Genomic DNA, 18,744 nt, shown 5'->3' with positions numbered 1-18,744 from the left:
CAGATATCATGCAAATGCTGTAGCCATTACACTATTAACATTGATGTTCCTTCTGCCTATTTCCTATGTCCATGAATCCTATGTGTAAGCTTGGCTACACAACAGGTGGAGCCACCCACACCCATTGAGCTTCTCGAAATACCAACATGACACATGAATTTGGAGACTATACATTAACATCCTAACTACATTTGGCATAGCCACTCACTGACACACTTTAGGGGAAACCTTGATGTGTGACTGGCCAACAGTATATACACCCCTGGGATCATGTGTCCCAGACACATACAGCCAGGGTGTGGGGGAGCCACTCCAGTTCTACAGCTGCAAGACCTGTTGAGGAAATTGAATGCTGCTGGTTTGTCATGTTAACATGCCTTTTTGATATCACTATGTGCCCCTATCACCCTACAGCACAACAGTCTTCAACAGCTTCCAGCAACTCTGCCTGGAATCACTTCATTGGCTATGCTTGACAGAGGCTCAGTTACTTCATCAATGGTGCAGGTAAAGCCACCACACTGTAGCTATGCTTCTAAATGCCCTTGGGCATATAGCCTACTACCTATCTGTGAACCTCTACAGTGCAGGCCATCTCCAACATCATATGTGATTATGCAGAGTTTTCTGATCACAATATACAGTGTAGATTCACCATGTAGTCAGACAACAGTTAAGTACAGCAATAGCATACAGACTACTGATACATAATCACATCAAAAGCCTATCTTGGAAGCTAGTGGACATGTATAGGTTTCAGGCTTTGTATTACTTACCAGTAAGTTACCTACAGAATAGATGGGACACAAGCACAGATGGGATACATGCCTGCAACAATTCCATACCAACTTGCATGTGTCAGCCTAAGGCTTTGGAATGCTGGCCAAGGCTATTGGCGAATCCATGGTGCCATTTTTAGGCAGATATCAGAGGTGGATCTCACCTCCATGGACTGCACAATAGCAGAACCAATGAGGGTTAGGCTACTCAACACCAGGGGTTGTATTCACAACATGCATGCACTCACAGCACCCCGCCGTATGGACAACATCTACATCTGTTCTGTGACTGGGACCTGTATAAGGCTCCTGTGAGCACACTGGCACTACCAGACTACACCCCATAACACACAGCCACTGTACATGGACTGGCACAGACATGGAGGGGTGTACCCATATTCATTGGGGATACCTACACCTCCAAGTTAGTGGGGCAGCATGATATCTCTGTGATCATCCATTTGCAGCTAACATCATCCATGACTGCAATGCAAACTGTGAGCTGCTACAGATAACCCTCCATGACCCAGGAGCACCACTACAAGTATCTGCAGACAGTGGTAAACATGACAGTCCTACCAGACACCCTGTTATTGATCAATGTCGGCTACCCTACACTTAACTGGATAACCTTCTCAAGTATACACTTCCAGGCACAGCACTTCCTGGGATTTATCACCTCATATGGCCTGTATCAGTTGGTAGATGGACCAAAGAGAGGTGAAAACATACTAGAAGTGGTAATCACTGACATGTGCAACAGGTACACTACAGCAGAGGTAAACCGGTCAGTGTTTAGATCTGTCCATGAACTATTCACTGATGATGTCTACTCCAAACCATCTCCCCCACTCAAGGAACACACAGTGAATACCTTTCCTACAGCTAAATCCACAGTACTAATGACAGACGTGGGAGGGTTCACAGCCACCACGCTCAGGGATGACACTGCTCAAGATACAGACAAAATTACAAATGCACGCTATAAGCACCTACAAAGATGTATGGGACATGCCATCAATGGTAAACCAGGACTAGCTACTCCTACACAAGAACACCAGTCTGCTGAACCCCTGCATTATATAGACTATACAACAGACGTAGTACAGTAGTCCAGAACAACAGCAAATCCCAAGACATCTGTGACCAGTATTAGCAAGATACTTACGTTACTCATGTAATCATCCAAGGCTGACATCCACAGGTAAATAGGCATGGATTCGGAATATGACCACAAAGGTTTATTTGGCTATGTCAAGGATGTAAGCAGTAACACACAGATTTGCACTGTGCTGGTGCAATATTGCACTGAATATACTGACCCTACTGATATCACTAACACACTTGATGATACATTCGGAGCGAGCTTTACCCCCTACTGAGCCCACAACAATGCCCAAAACATACAGTAACCTAAATATCTGTGACATACAGGTGGTAATGGCCCTTTCAAATGGCATGACAGAGCATCAATGGAGGCAGATGGTGTCCCAGACTGCATCCTGCAGACACTACATGACAAAGTGGCCCCCCTACCTTATTTAGCAATTCACCATCAGCCTCTACACAGGCTACATGGCCATTCACTGGCACATGGCAACAGCTGTTACACTCCACCAAGGTGGTGACACAACTGACCATAGTAACTATCACCCCATAGGCCTGAGTAGCCTGATCTGCCCGGCTATGGAGCGCATCCTCATGGCACTCATGATCATTGACAATGGTAACCTCCAGACACTTGACCCAACCCAGGTCACCTTGACTGAGTGCAGATCATGCCTACTGAACCAGTTTGACATCTTACAGCCACCTAGACTTTAGGTGTGGGGTGTGGTAGTTCACACATACTACCTGGACCTCGCCAAGGGTTTTGACACCATTCCCCACTCAGGTATTATTTCTACACTCAACAGCCACTACATACACCCATACATCACAGGTTGGTTTGCCAACAGGCTTACACACAGAACCCACATGGTAAGCCTAGCATCCTCCAGGTCCAACACTTGACCACTCACAACTGGTGTCCCACAGGGCTCAGTCCTGGGACCCCTACTGTTTGCCATATACTTCTCAGAGGTATGGGCTAACACAGGTGGACTACAGCAGGCCATGTTTGGTGATTACTGCAGACTGGGAGTCACAACTGACAGTCCAGCTGTCAGAGACATCCTTCAAGGGGCCTCACATAGACCAGCTCAGGGTGTCAGAGTGATGGCCTCCAGCTAAAGGCCACATACTGCATAGTCATTCCATTTTGGGAAACTACACACACATATTAACACATGAGTGGCAGACAGTATAATTCAGATGAAGTAATGGGTATGTGGGGACTACATTACATAGTGATCTCTCCTTTGACAGTCATATGTGTGAAATAGTGAGGACATCCATGTATGTAGGCCATCTGATTACTTAAGGGTTCACATCTAAACAAACTTAGGTTATTGTGCCCCTTTACTCATCAGTCATCAATTGCATCAGCAAGTATAATAACCCATTTTGGATGTACCTCAGAAGACACATCTGACAGCTGGAAGGGCACGAACGTACCTCGCGTAGAGGGATAATGCCATCAGACATGTGTCCTATGTTGCCAGACTGCATAAACTCATGCATTACTCAGTGGCATCTCGTTTACTCAGGAATGATATTTGCTGGCCAAAAAAGCCGTGTCCAAGTCAGGTTTAATTGATATGCTCCACCTATGGGCATCCATGTCACAGTGAGCCACACACTGTAATGAGCTACACCTTGCCACAACCATAACTGGAAGATGCTGGAGTGACAGATTCCTGTCACGGGTATTCCCCATTATTTGGAACTACATCCCTGATTACATTATACAAAACTCCTCACTAACACTCCAGGGAATCCTTGCAGAGTGGGTGGGGAACAGTGGATACACCCCAGGGATCCCGCAATTGGCTCTGCTCCACAGAGGGACAGTTAGTTAATCAATGGGGTGGTGACAGCAGACACTTTTTGGCTATTCTTTTGAGTAGCCTCGGGCAGTTAGGCATGTACCTACCTATGTATCTATGAACTTATACATACAGTATGGACACATGCTGATAGCTTAATTTACTGTTCAGGTATTGACTTACTTTGTGCCAATGGCAGTTGTGTGTACAATAGTTGAGGGCTACCTATGTAGGATGCACACAGTAGACCACCTATACATGACAATTTACAGGTAGTCGTGTGTGTGTGCCATCCATGTTTGCTGTGTGCAGATGGAAAAGGATGTCAGTCCATAAGTGCCTACACTGTCAGTGTGTGTGCTATATGTTCCCTCTTTGCCAAGGCATGGGCATACTGGGCATGCCTCTGTCTGCCTACTGGGGCTGGCACAGGGGTGTTTGTGGTCTGAGTCCCTCTGTGCCTGTGGGGCCCTTGGCAATGGTGGTGGGCTGTGAGGGCCTTCACCATTCTGTCCCTGCTGCAGCTGTTTCTGCAGGATCATATTGTGTAACATGGCACATACTATGAAGATATGGGCACACATGCCTAGAGAGTATTGCAAGGCTCCACCAGATATGTCCAAGCAACGGAACCGTGATTTCAGCATCCCAAATATGCACTCTATGATGATTCTGGTTTCTGTGTGTGCCTCATTATGGCATTCTTGCATGGCTGTGGGTGCATTTCTGATGGGAGTCATCATCCATGGTTCCAGTGCATAGCCAGCATCCCCCACCAGGTGGCCATATGGGATGTCCCCCCTGGCAAATACCTGATACAGCTGTGAGGCATGCCAGATGTGGGAGTCATGATAGCTTCCAGGGCTGCCAGCGCACACATCTATGATAATGCCCTGGGCATTAGACATGACCTGGCAGTTGATGGAGTGGTATCCCTTGCGGTTTATGTAGCGCCTACCCTGCTCACCAGGTGGTGTCTTGATGTGTATGTGCATGCAGTCTATTGCACCCAGTACCTCCGGGTAGTCTGCCACATGGTGGAAGAGATGCATATTGCTGGCCAACTCCTCCTGTGTTCAGGGGAAGTATATATGCTCATTGGCATGTGGTAACATGTCATCCAGGAACTGGTGGTGTACCCTGGATGCTGATGCCTGTGAAATCCCCATGATATCCCCAGTTGGCCTTTGAAAGGTACCTGTGGCTAGTATTCTCAAGCTTGCACATACCTTCGTGTCCACTGGGATGGGTTCCCCTCTGTTATTTCTGGCTCTGAATCATGGCTGGCACAGCTCAACAAGTTGCTGTATGGTTTCCCTGTCCACCCTGTAATGCTCTACTATCTCCAGATCATGTAGCCCCTGGCAGGTTACCCTGGGTCTGAACATTCTTCTCCTCCTCCGGTGCCTGAGATGGTTTTCAGCATCATCCTCCACACCACCGTCAGTCTCCAACACATGCTGGTGAATCAAAGCTATGGCAGCCCCTAACATGTACATATTAAAAGTTCCCTGTCTGTATACACCAATGGTGCAGAGTGTCTGGGAATACACAAGTGTGTGCGTGGGGCTTTCACACCTTATACTATTGTGCAATGGATGATGCTGGTGTAATTGGGTGTGTATGTGCAATTCCAGCTGCAGGGTATCTTAATTATGGGTTTTACAGCAAGTACTGCTATTGTGGGGCCTTTGGTGTTGACTTACGCTTGGCTACCGTGATTCATCTATTGCCCTTTACTTCACTTTTCAACCCGATTCACCTCCCATTGACAGGCATGCATCCAGCTGCCTGCTTTCTTGTTTTGTACTTTCCCAACCCAGGATTGTGTTGCTAAATGTGTTATGTCGCTGATCTACTGCAAGTTTGCTTTGTTCTGCTGTGACAGTTCTCTTTCCCCTTTCCTGTTCTGCAGGTAGCTGCTAGCAGCCTTGTTAGCTGTTGTCAATGGCCGACTGTGAGTTCCTAGGTGTTAATTACTCATTTGTACTCCAATTACCATGCTGCAGCATTTCCTTATTGTCTTCCTGTATCCTTTCTGTTTCAACTGTGGTGCGTGCCGCGCACAGCCATTTACCGGGTTTCGAGCACGTTTACATCCATGTTCACATGCACTTTCGGTTACCTTGTGTGCTCTCAGCTAAGCAAAGCTATGGCTACTTCCACACCCCTATCCTGCCGCTTTGCTTAGCAACAGGCAACCCAGATTAGCAATGCTCCAATGTGCTTACAGCTACTGTGGCGCACCCCTCTCTTGATGTCATGTTTACCTCCAGGCCACACTTCGGTGTTGTACTGCTACGCTGTGTGGTACATCCTTACGCCAGCGGGGATTTAGTGATTTAGTATTACTTGACTCATTTGCATGGCATTGACTACTATTTCCTATTTACCGCGCAGAACACAGTCACAGACCCTTAGCAACCCTTGCACCATGGTTGTGGTTTAGCATGCGTGACATTGACTATTATGGGGAATTCATGAATTGTGTTACATTGCAGTTTTATGACATCTAAATATATTTTCATTGTGATCCCGTTTGTGCACCGATGCACTGCAATTTTACTTTGCGTTAGTGGGCCATGACATTAAATATTATTTTTTATGTGTTGTGCATGTTTTTTATGCCATTGGCTATATATTTAGCCATTGGCATATATTAACATTATAATACATAAGTTTGGTCCACCTTCATGGCTCCGATTTTATGTTTGAAAAAATGTAAACCTTTTTTTTGGTTTACATTTCTTCATGCTTATGCTATGCCTGCACCACTTCATGAATCACTATATACCTTCATTTGCATGCTACACTGCTGCACATGGGGTAATTAGCATACATGCACTGGGAGCTGCACAGCTCTGGCGTATGCTGGTAGTGCACGTGGAAACAGCTCGTACCTGAATCGCTCAGTGGCCATGTTTGGCATTAGATCGCTGACTCTACTCCTGCTCCTGGAGCAAGCTTCATGAATCCCGGGGTGGGTTTTTACACATCTAGGTTTGTAAAGGCCCTTGGGCTATTAGCCAAGTAACCTCCTATGAACCTATGAACCAATAGACCATTTTATTTGTTTATCTGTCATGTAAGTAGACGTCTAATACTGCCGATCTGTTATATTTCAAAAGTTAATGTCATGATGTCATAACTAACTTTGATATTGGCAGTAAGTTGACTTACATGATATGTGTTTGTACAAAAGAGTATGGGTATATTGTTTATCATCTTCAGCCCATTCTGTCATACCTCTCAGCTGTACAGATTTTTGTAGAATGCCCAGATTTTTGTCTCATATTTTTGGTTTGTTCCTCATAAAATGTGTGGTTTTCTGTAAAATCACTGAGATGATCTGAGGAGTGAAGTCACTAAATAATGACATACATTTGAGTTTCAGACGTCAAATCCCTCAAAAAATGCATGTTAAAACAAATCCTGTTACTCTAGCAACTTTCTAGGTTTATAAGAGCAATATTTAAAATATGCCCCTATTTTTGGGCCTTTGTTCCCCCATTTTGTCGGGCTTTGTCCAGATTTCTTGTGCTAAGAGGTTGAGAGGTATGCAGTTCTGTGAATGTATTAAATATGAGATTGAACCATTCTGTGCTGCCTAGTACAATCTGACTTGCATAACATATTTGTTAGTGTAAAGGTCTATTGCAGATCTGCACAGGCATAAAACTGATGGAGTAATTCTCTCATGACTGACACACCACTTACATTGCAAGTGGTTACTGCACAAGGTGTATGACTCATATACAAGGTGTATCACTCATTTATCTTGTTGTATGTGTAATTGTTTTTCTTTTAATGTTGAGGCTGTATTAGGAATAGTAAAGAATGTATAATTTTTGTTCCTGTTATAGAGCATGGCACCCATGACAGTCCTCCAATACATCGATTAAGATGGCAACTGACATTACCCCTTCCTACTGAGTCTGACTTTGAGGAAAAAGTTTGACACCAGAAAATGGCAAAACATGACCAGGAGAAGCACACACAACTTCATACTAGCGGGACGCCTGGGACAAGATATGTGATGTTGTCACCAATGTGTTCCAGACCTAGATGAGAGACATCATGGTAAATTTCTTCTAGGAGATGGCATGGGCCATGCACAACTCCTTCTGGAAGATCACACATATCCTTTAGGAGGTTTGACCCCATCAGGGAGAGCCCTCAGGATCATAAGAATAGTCTATGTGATCTGTACATGTACTCTCTACTATTATGTAGCTAATCTGCTCTAGTTCCTATTCAGCTTATTTGCATTATTAGCTACACAAGAGCCTTATACTGCAGTCATGCCTATAGAATGTACCTCATGATGTACACTTCACCATTAATTTCATATAGGCATATAGATTGTTGCTGATGCACACCAGTTATTACAATATGATACTGCCATTATCACATTGTTCTCATGTTTTCATCAGATGATGACATACCAGCAGGCAGTGTTATGAATGGCAGGATATTTATTCCTATACTCTGTATGTGACTTGTTTCTTCTGTATGACGTGCGCAGTAACAATGTCACAACAGATATGTAGTCTGCCCTTTTGATACATCTGCCACAGGTGGAATTTTTGTGTGACACACTTGTCTTACCGGCAGTGTTTGTGTGCATACATGGTCAGTTTTATCATTGGAAACTATGATGTATTGCACTTTTTACATTTCATAACATTGCATAAATAACAGTGTAGTAGCATTCTTCTAAGACTGCTTTCAAACATTTGATATATATGCGTATTTTGCAGAAACTTAGTCACTTTTCAGTTCTGAAATGCCTGTTTACATACATGGCATATATATATATATATATATATATATATATATATATATATATATATATATATATATATATATATATGTTGTGTCATATATATTGGCACTATGCTTTTCTGTGTGATGATTGATGATTAGTTGTGTGCCATGCAGTACACTGTCTTATTTTACCAAAATAATGTATACTTCTGCTGGGTGAATATCCATAGTCTATCACATTGCTGGCATTATTAATATGGAATGACTTTCCCTTTTAGGTTCATAGGTGTGTACTAGGTTAATGGCCCTGGAGTCTTTACAAGCCTAGCCGATATAAGTGCCCTGGCATCGTGCCACCCAACGTTAGTTCTCAGTGCCTCTATCAAATAGAGCCACTGGAGTGATTCCTGGGGTGAACTTTCTATTTTCCTTTGGGAATTCTATGTTTTTATCATATGAATGACACTAGTGGTGATTATCCATATCATGCAGTCTACCTACTGGGGCAGAAAATGCTGTAGTGTGCATATAGCCTATCCTTTGTAAACATGTTATCATACCTATATAATGGTCATTATGAACAATATGGAAGCCTTCCTTTGTATGGTTGTATAACTGGATGCCAATGACATCACAAATACATTAGTCATCCATTGTATATCTGTAGTATGTTTGTATCTTTCATCCACAGATGGCATACCATAGTTGCATATCTACAATTATCCTCTGATCAGACATACTTGTTTACATATATTCATATCAATTTCTGTTACTGTGACACCTGTTTTCTTACATTAACATGATAATATATATAGGTATGTGATATCTGATCCTGCTTTTGTAATGTACCTATGTCATTTGCTGTTTAACTATTGCACATTACTGTGTTGTTTGTGTCATTTATACACAGACATGTTTATAGCCATTACCAATGCATGCTGGACATGTGAGGGACTGGTAATTTGTTCAATGTGCTTTGCAAGGACTTGCAGTCCATCTTGCATTGTGGATACTTGCATGTGTAATTTATCTCTTTAGCTATGACTGTCCTGCTTTATTCTGTGCCAACTTTCTATTGCTAGCATTTCCTTATTAATCGGGATCTATGTTATTCATAGGATTATAGGAGATTACTAGGCTGTTGCCCTATAGGTCATTTTAAGCCTAGCCATTTCAACCCAATGTAATACTGGAGAAGTACTAGTCAATACCCAAGATTGCATTTTGTAATGACTGCTATGTCCAGGAAGTTTGTGGGAGCTATCCCCAGTAAGAATTTACTGTGCCCCATCCACTCCTCCAGGTTCCTTTTGAACAGGGTCATAGAGGTGCTCTGTTTCACATGAATTGGTAGCCTGTTGCAAAGACATGGCAGTTCCTGGGAAATAAATCTGTCCCTCCAGCAAGTCCTATTTAAGTTGCAGGCCATATTTAAGTCCCTGGAATGTGTAGCCTTAGACCCATTTTATTTACAGATATGCAGTAAGTTCATTAGGTTTGGGTCTTGGGTTGTTCTATCAGGCAGGCATAAGTCTCCCCTAAGAAGTCTATGTGATACAGAGTATAGTGACAGGGACTTCAGTTGGTCCGTGTAAGGTACATAATGAAACCCCCTTGATCTTCTTTGTTATGAACCTCTGAGGTCTCTCTAATTGCTGCAGTTGCTTAGTGCGGTACATACCAAATGAGGCATAATACTCAATTATAGGATGGATAAGTGCTGAGTATGGGGGGGTTATAACCTCTTTTACTCTTGAGGCAATGCCTTTACTAATCAAGTGAGCTATGTGGAAAGCTTTTCTTATAATCATAGACAGGTGGTGGTCGAAGTTAAGGTCAAGCTCAACCTGTGATCCCAGGTGCCATACCAGTTCATGGATACTTAGAGTATTGTTGTTGATTTGATAGTGTGAAGGGACATTGTTTGTGCTGAAGAGAATGATGATGCATTTGTTTGCATTCAGTCTGTGACAATGACTAATACCTCAGTCCCTGGTCTGTGTGAGACCCTCTTGGAGTATACTGACATCATTTGGAGATACAGTGATTGCACCTAATTTGCAGTCGTCAGCAGACTTGGTCAGCCACAACCCTTTAGTTTTGATCTGAACATCTGAGAACTGTATACCAAACAGTAGAGGGCCCAGCACTGACTCCTGTAGCACCCCACTGGTAACAGGTCTGCTGGTTGATGTGGAGTCACTCACTTTGATACTGTGTGTCCGGTTTGTGAGACAGTTGGCAACCCATCTTACAACGAAGGGGTTTACATTCAGTTTAAGTTTATCAGTAATGCCTGAATGTGAGCTACCTTTGCCAAGTGAAGGTATGATGTGTGCACAGATTTGCACTCATCAATGGCCTTGGTCACACTTTGAAAGAAATCCACTGGATTTAACAGGCAGGATCTGCATTTCATGAAGCCAAATTGGGTAGGATCCAGAGTTTGGAGGTCACCTATGTCTTTATTTATGAGGTCCATAATGGTACATTCCATGGCCTTACAGATGTGGCTGGTCAGACTTATGGGTCTGTAATTCCCTGGGTCTGTTGCTAGGCCACCTTTGTGGAGGGGAGTAACTGTAGCTGTTCTGCATTCCGCAGGAACAAAGTCTGTGGTTAGGCTATGATTGAAAATGATACTTAGTGGTGATGCTAGCTCATGTTTTAGCCTGTTTAGAAGACAGCCTGGGATGTCATCTGGTCCCATAGAGGCCATGTTCTTTGCCTCGGATAGGCTTTGAGGACGTGCTTTTCAGTTATGTAAGATGGGAGGAGTTTGGGGGACGATTTGTTGTAAGTTAAGAGGGGATAAGGGAGTGAAGTTTTTGCCAAACCTATCCACTAGCAGGATCGCTATCTCTGTACAGTCAATATGTGTGATACTGTTGGCCATCAGTTCCACACATATGTGGGTCCTACCCTTTAGGTTATGTACATAGCTGTAAAAGACCTTATGGTTATCCTTGTCAGTACTTCCAGGGTTTCTCTCACAGGAGCTCTTGGTGGATTTGACAAGTTGTCTTATTTGTCTGTTAAGGATGAGCAGGTTGCTTTTCCATTGTTGGGTCCTTGTCTTTGTTTTCTTGGACAGCAACTTTTTTGTGTTTATTGTAGAGTTTGTTAATGCTAGAAGCCCACCATGGCAGGTTGATTTTACTTTGGGCTCTGGCTTTGATTCTATCTTGTACAGCTGAGTTTATACACTTATGCAAGTGATTCTACAGGGCTTTAGTGTAAGCTTCGGCATAGTTACCACTTTCAGCTTGGGATGGGGCTTGAAATGCATTTATACCTTCACCTAGGAGGGTATAGTTTGCCTTGCTGAAAGTTTTTAGCCTGATTTCAACCTTTTCGAGGTCTGGTGTTAGTGTCAATTTGAAGGTGACTGATTTGAGGTCAGTTTTAACTAATGGGGGTCCTAAAGCTGCAGCAGAGCACCTGTTTGGCATGTTGGTGAAGACCAGATCTAGAATTGTTTTGTTCCTCTTCTTGGGATATGGGCAATTTGCTCCAGGACATTTTAATTCACAAAGCAAGGAACTTTTGTGCTAGGGAGTTTTCGCTAGAGTAGGTTCCCCAGTTGATGGCGGGATAATTGAAATCCCCCATAACCAGTGTGTTTGGAAAATCTTGGATTGTCTTCAGTTTGGTTAAGGAGGTTTCATGGGTGTCATGATCCATGGATGGGGATCTATAAATGGCTAGAACTTGAATGGGGGTCTTACCCACCATAACCTGGACCTGGAATAACTCCATGGAGTTGTCCAATCTAACTAGAAGGGAGGCTCATTTCTCTCTAATATAGACTGAAACATTGCCTCCTTTTATTTTCACACATTCATTTTTGCAGTCTAAAGGTGTAGAAGGCATTGTAACCTTGTAGGGCCAGGGTACTCTCTGAGGCCTTAAACCAGGTTTCCTTGACTGCACAGACATTTACATCTTCTAGTGACAGAAGTGCTTTCAGGGAGTCCAGTTTTTGGTTTGAGCTCCTAGCATTTAACAGCATGAGCCTTATTTTGTTTTGATTGCTTAATTTCATGTCAGTAATGTTGTTTCCGAGACCTTGCCTAAAAAAGGCACTATGGGGGAGGCAAAAGCCTTTTCCAGCAGCTAAAAGCCTAGTGGTGTCAGGTGCAAACTGTCTCTGGCAAAGCAACGAGGTTTGTCATCCATGGCTTCCCAGGCAGACAGGAACTGGAATCCCTTGGAATGACAACAAAAACTAAGCCAGTTATTGAAATCAATCATTTTTGTTTATACTGTAGCATCATTCTAGGAGAGGGTAGTATGCTGCTCAAAGGTAGGACCATACCTGCCTGGGACACATACTCAAAGAGCTCGACCATGTCTCTCTTCATGTAGTCCAGCGAGGTACATCTAAGGTCATTCACACCAACATTAACTATGACAGAGTCATAGCGGTACTTGTTGCTGAGAGACCTGAGTGCATGCATGATTTGCCAAATCCTGGCACCAGACAGGCAGCTGACTGTGACTCTTTCCTTGTCCAACCTGGTGAATGGGACATCCGTGTGACTCACTATTGAGTCTCCAGTGACAAGAAAACTTAGTTTCTGAGTGTTATGTCTTACTGGCTTGGTGGGTGAGGCATTGGTGTTGCTATATATCATGGGTGCTGTGGAGACTGTGTTTGTTGTAGCAGACTTGTGTTTTGGAGGACTCTGGTGCTTTGGTAAGTTTTTTGATAGAACCTCCATATATGTGGATTTACGTGTTTGATGTAAACTATGTGTGTGAGTAGTAGTATTTGTGGTCCTAAGTGAATATGTAGTGGTGGGTGAGTTGACAACCTTCTCTGTGTTACTATGTTGAGTGGGAGAAAGCATGGATTCCAGATTCTTGATGTAACTATATCTCTCACACTCTATACTAGGCTGTATTATTAGTAGCAGGTTGTCTGTGTATGTGAGGCAATTGCTACACTGCCTCAAGAGATCCAAGTCAACAAGGTTGTCAGGAGAAACAAGGGTAGTCCCACTGTCCATAATGCTAGGTTGAACACTGTTGTCATTAGGGGTGGCTTTTCAGAAACAATCATGGAGGAGCTCAGTGAATGGATATTTTTGCCTTGGTTTTAAGGGAAAATTTGTTGAATTTAACTGTTCCGCTTTGGCACACAAATGCACGGTAGTGCACGGTGCTGCAAGATGTGCAAACAAGTAGAAACCTGCTCAGATGCAGGGCCTAAATACCAGAAGCTAAAACTTAATAAAAGCTCTAACAAAATTCAGAAGGACATGTCCCTTACCCTTTATAATTTTGGTCTATATGTTTCACGTAAACATGACATATGTATATGTGCATGTACACCTTCTTGTAACATATCATCATTGTAACGTAGAGGTACCACCATGCTGGGAATCAAAAAGACATGCAAGGCATAGACACACAAGGTGGTAGCTGTTGAGTAGATTCCATACATATTTGTTTTACTCATGTACTGAGCATTATTCAGACATCTGTATACTTCCTGCATGTGAATAGGCTAGCTTTCCTTATCTTGTATTATTCATGTGCTATTTCATACTGTGTATGTATCACCATGTTCTTCATATTTTATGTCATCAGTCTGGGTATGTGTAATGAGTCTTATACTGTTTTTCATTTCTACAAGTCTTTTGGGTTTCTAACAACATGACAGGAATGGACCCCATTCTTAAGTCAAAGTATGATTAAATGAAATTAGTATTGTTTCACTCTTTGATGTCAGTCAAAAGTGTTCTTCACAGCACCTGCAATGTGCCCAGTAATGACTACTTCTGCAATTCGTATGGGGTTACATGAATTGGTAACATATCTAAATACAACAGTAAATTCTTTTTTGTAAGACCCATTGCTCCTACTACTGTTGGAACTGTCTGGGTATCTTTCTTACACATGGCTCTTGTTTCTGCTTGCAGATCCTGGTATTTTATGACTTTGTGTCTCTTTGTACGCAAGACACTGTAATTACTGGGTGTGGCGATTTCAATGACCGATGCTACTTTTGTCTTCTTTTCTTGGACCACTGTATCCAGTTTTCTAGCATCTATCTTTGGAACTGTTGATAATGGGTGATCCCATGTGATATAAACTTCATAATTTTCTATGATTCTTTATGCCTCATGTTTCCAGTGTTTTCCAGCCACTTCGATACCATAATGTTTGCCCAATCTCCAGTGTAACAGTCTCGCCACATTATTATGCCTTTCAGTATACAGTCCCTCTGCCATTAGTGCATTGCAACCAGCAACAAGCTATGTGACTATTTCCAAATCGGTTTTACAAAACCTAAATTTGTCTGTTTCTCCTACTTGTTCAATGGACTTTGTAAACCAGCTTGTATGTAGCCCACTATCTTGGGCTGCCAATATTAACCTTTCATTTCTTGGTTTGAATTTGCCTGTCTTTAACCATTCCTGCATTCATTCTTGATCAGCATGAGGCTCTTCCAGAAGTTTTCTATACTTGCAACTATATTTATGTTTTTTCCACATTTCTTGCTTTCTCATCTGGTCCTTCACATTATATTCTTTCTTTTGTTTTTTGGCACATTCAGTTGCTGTCTGGTTTTTATCCACTTCTGGTTTGATTTCCATTTCTGCTTGACATCGATATGCTTCTGCTAAATTAAGCAGAGATGTCATCTTAGATTTATTCTCCTCATGTTTCAAAACTTTCACTACATTTGGATCTTGTGAGGTCAGTAGATATGTGTGGAGTCCCACAATTGCAGAACTATACATGTAATCAATTTCAAGGAGGCCCATGCCTCCTTCGGAATGAGGAATATATAATCATGGTATACACTGATTTTTATAAATCATTTGGTGAACATGTAGCATCCTTCTTGTTTTAATATCCAATCTATCCAACAGTTTTTGGGACCAGTCAATCATTCCAAAACTATAAGTTAGGACATGAAGATCAAATTGATTTATAGCTTGGATCTTGTTCCTGGATGTCAATGCTGTTCTCAGGATTACTTTAAGTCTTCTAAAGTACACCTTAATGAGTTTTATTCTCATTTGTTCATGTTTTATTGCTGATCCTTCATCAATTCCCAAGTATTTATACACTCCCTATTGCTCAAGTTCTTTTATATCGCATTTTTGTCCCAAACTGATGTTTTCCTGATGCTGCAGTTTTCCTTTTTTAAAGGTTGCTTTTGCACATTTATCAAGACCAAATGACATTTCAATATCATCTGAAAAATTCTTGACAACCTGCAGCTGTGCTTTCAGTTCCTCATCTGATGAGCTATACAGTTTTAAATTGACAAAGAGAAGATGGGAAGGCATTAGAACTTGTTGTTTTCTAGGAGCCAAATTGTAACCATGGCCTAAGCTGTTAAGTAAACAGCTTAATGGATTAATGGCAAAGCAGAATAACAACAGTGACAGAGAGTCACCCTGGAACATCCCCCTTTGAATTTTTATACCTGGGATAATAATCTGTCCTTTATCATGGCTTAATTGCAAAGTGGTCTGCCATTGTTTCATGGTTACTGTAATGTAGTCAGTCAGTGTAGGGAGTATCTTACACATTTTTAAGCACTCTTTTATCCAGGAATGTGGACTAGTATCAAATGCTTTTTTGTAGTCAATCCATGCCATACTTAGATTCTTCCCCTTCTTACAGTTCTCCACTATAACTTGTTAAACAGCAAATGATCCTTTGTCCCATATGACTTTCTTTTATTGCCCTTTTGTTTTACTGCTATAATTGAGTTTTCTTCTAAATGACTATAAACTTTGTTGACGTCAATTCCCGTGTATAGTTTATACATCATTGGAAGACAAGTTATTGGTCTATAATTTTTAGGGTAGCGTGCAGGTTCACTCTTAAGTAAGAGCATTGTTTTTCTTGTTGTTACCCAGTGTGGTATCTGTTTGGTCTGTGCATATAAATAGTTCTTACTCATGGCTAAATCCTCGTGCAAATAAGTTAATATTTTAAGCCAAAAGTTAGGTACTGCATCAGGGTCTGGGGTTTTCCAGTTAAAGGCTTTGCTTAATTTTGTTTCAATCTCTCTGGCTGTTATTTCATCCCATTTCATATCCTGTACCTTTAAACTTCTTATTCTTTCTTTTACTTCTTCTATCCATTTAGCATCTTTTTATGTTCTACAGGATCTTCATAGATACTTCTCCAAAATGTATCGATTTCTTCTTCTTTTGTTGGCAGTCTTTCGATTCCTTTTACCTTATTTCCCAATTCTCTATAAATTTCTTTGGATCATCAAACTGCTTATTTTGTACTTTTCCTTTATATTTATTTTTGTATCTTCTAACTCTTCCCACTTGTGCTGAAATTTTTAGTTTGTTATTTATGATAGTACATAATAGATCCTGGTCTGTTCTAATACTGTGCATTGCTTTTATCACATATATCTTTCTTAGTATTTTAGTTGATCTGTTCCCTCTTCTATAATCTTCTAACAATGACATTTCTTGTCTTAGCTGTTTTATAGTTTTCTCTATTGGCGATTTCCATGATGGTATTCACTTTCACCCCTTTCTTTCCCTCGCTACCCTGTGTTCCTGTGGTAGAACTTTACAGTTATTAATTTAGCAGCACAGTGATATATTCTGTTTATTTCTGTTATATCACATGGATCTCTATGAACAGTCCTAATTACTACGTTAATTTGTTTTATCAAATTCTGACTTTTGGGGTTTTATTAATCTTCTGCATGCTCTTTCAGTGATCTTGATATATCTGTCTATGTCTATTAAATCAAGCAACTCTTCTCTTAACTCATTTTCCTCCAAACTGGGGGTACATCCCTTATTTTCCATTTCTTCTGGGCATTCTATACCATCTTCCTGTGGCACATTCTCTTCATCTTCATCCTGCACTATCTGCTGCTCTATCATATGGGAACTCATTGGCCTATCACTCCTCAACGTTGACTGCATCACAGTTTCCACAGTTTCCTGTTCCTTCCTTTGCTGTCTAGCTTCAAATGAATGTTTATACTGGTTTCCTGTGAAAGGCTCCAAAATATCTTGATATGGTACCTGACCAATTGCTTCTTGTTCCACTAGTTTCCCCTTAATTTGGATATACATTGCTCTATCCTGTTGTGGTGCTTTCTGCATTCAATTTTCTACAATAAATCCTTCTCTTTGCACCTGCTTCATAACCTCAATTTCTATTTCTTTGACTTCTCCATTACTAATCTCTTTTTCTACCTTTCCCCTTAATCGCCTTATTTTTTTGTATTGTAAAGTTTTCCATATCCAGATTCCTCTGACTGTATTTCTCTTCACATATCTTTAGTGCTGCTCTTTTTATATTGGTTAGTTTTGCTTTCTCCTTTGCATAAATATTACATCATATTAAATCTCTTTTCCTTTCCCATGTCCATATTTCTTCTTCACGTTTCCTGATCTCCTTGCTTTTTCTTATTCTGGGAACTCTCTCCATCATGCTGTGATATAGTCTGTGTTAGACTTTCTACATTAAATCCTTCACTTTGCAGGCACTCCATAACTTCAGCTTCTATTTCTTTAACTTCTGCTTTACTAATCTTCTTTTCCATATTACGTCTTTGTGCTATTAGTTTTTTTATTGTGAAATTTTTCATATCTGGTTACTTTTGCCTCTATTTCTCTTCGAATATCTTTGAGACTGCCTTCTCTATATTAATTAACTTACCTTTCTCCTTTGCATAAATATTGCACCATAGTAAATCTCTCTTTCTTTCCCCTGTCCATATTTCTTTTTTATATTTTTCAAATATCTCTTAAGTTTTGTTGTTCATATTTTTGCACTTCCTCATATGCTTCTTTTTCCAAACAGATCAAAGTTTTTGATCTATATACTGTTTTTCAAAAATCTGTTGTATTAATGAACTCAAATTTGTATTTGAAGCTTCTAATAGTTTTTCTTGTGGAAGTATTTTTCTTTCCTCTAATTTCTCCCTTAATCATTTTGTATATCTTGTGTCTGGAAATTCTGGGCTTTTTACATAATAGTAACAATACATAATTTATTTCTTATCCTCAATAGTCCACTCTACCATCTTTATGTCTCTTCTTTGGCCAATTAATTTTTGTGGACTACTACTTCCTTCTGCAACAGGGGGGAGATCTTCTCCCTGGACCTGGCCAAGCCCCACTATAGGAATGTTTCTGTATTTTGAGGATTCTACGCTGTCATTTTTTTCCATTCCTGGCACCAGTGTGCCTACCAGGATTGAACACTTTTTTATCCTGGGTCTTGTGCATCCAGCTATCTCTTTTTGTTTTTAATTTACT

This window comes from Protopterus annectens, chromosome 5.part0, assembly GCF_019279795.1.
Source record: "Protopterus annectens isolate FY-2018-M chromosome 5.part0, PAN1.0, whole genome shotgun sequence".
Classification (NCBI taxonomy): domain Eukaryota; kingdom Metazoa; phylum Chordata; order Ceratodontiformes; family Protopteridae; genus Protopterus; species Protopterus annectens.
Note: the sequence above shows the minus strand (reverse complement) of the source record.